This window comes from Hemitrygon akajei, chromosome 3, assembly GCF_048418815.1.
Source record: "Hemitrygon akajei chromosome 3, sHemAka1.3, whole genome shotgun sequence".
Classification (NCBI taxonomy): Eukaryota; Metazoa; Chordata; class Chondrichthyes; order Myliobatiformes; family Dasyatidae; genus Hemitrygon; species Hemitrygon akajei.
Window position 1 is genome coordinate 114,026,674 of NC_133126.1, and position 745 is coordinate 114,027,418.

Consider the following 745-nt stretch of genomic DNA (forward strand, 5'->3'; position numbering starts at 1 on the left):
GGTGCTGTGCTGAGGGGATGTCGATGACAGTATACAATGGTGAAACTTCAGCTTCCTCCAAGTCTCTGGGAGCTGACAGAGGATTGACAAAAGATCACAACGGGCGCCACCTCTATAAACAGCGATGGAAAAATAGGCATTAAAAATAAAACAATTACAAGTTGTATCATTGCTTAATGAGCTGTTAAATTAAATATACTTGTGCATAAGACTGAGTGCTTGCTATTTCTGAAAGACTAAGTGCCTGCAGTGATCAGGGGTGGACTGGGTAATCCTACAGGCTTCATAAGCAAGGGACCCAAGGGACCCTGAAGAGCAGATCATCTCCAGCCCAGGGTTTATTAGTGGCTTCCTATTGACCCCCGTCATGGTACTACATTGGAATTCGGCCAGCTGGGGTGTACACTAGCCCTGAATTTAACATGCCATTGCAGTGATGGAGACATCATTAATACTAAATGGAACTCTGCACAAAATTAAGGCAACACACAGGATTATGGATTGAAATCTGCATTGGCAGATACGAAAAACATCAACGCTAAGTTATAACAAAATGGTTGCCAAAATTATTCTTCCACACAAAATTTCAAGTTCCACACTGGCCAAAGGAACAAATGCTTATTGACAAGGTGCTGATTGTTTGGGAAGAGCGGGTTGGTGAAGGTTGCTGCTCCCTGTAGCTTCACCTGCCTGATAATGGGCTGGAACCCATACTAAGGTTGGGCCTTGATTTGTCTTGTTCGAT

General features: G+C 43.6%; 1 protein-coding gene across 3 annotated transcripts in view; it reads left to right on the plus strand.

The window, feature by feature from the left end:
• The window catches only part of aqp12 (aquaporin 12), a 31,111-nt gene extending 30,902 nt beyond the window's left edge, over positions 1 to 209 (plus strand). For all 3 annotated transcript variants that reach the window (XM_073038164.1, XM_073038169.1, XM_073038174.1), the window contains one exon: positions 1 to 209. This exon is cut by the window's left edge and continues 18 nt beyond it. The gene's annotated coding sequence lies outside the window, so the exon portion shown is untranslated.
• Positions 210 to 745: the final 536 nt, after the last annotated feature.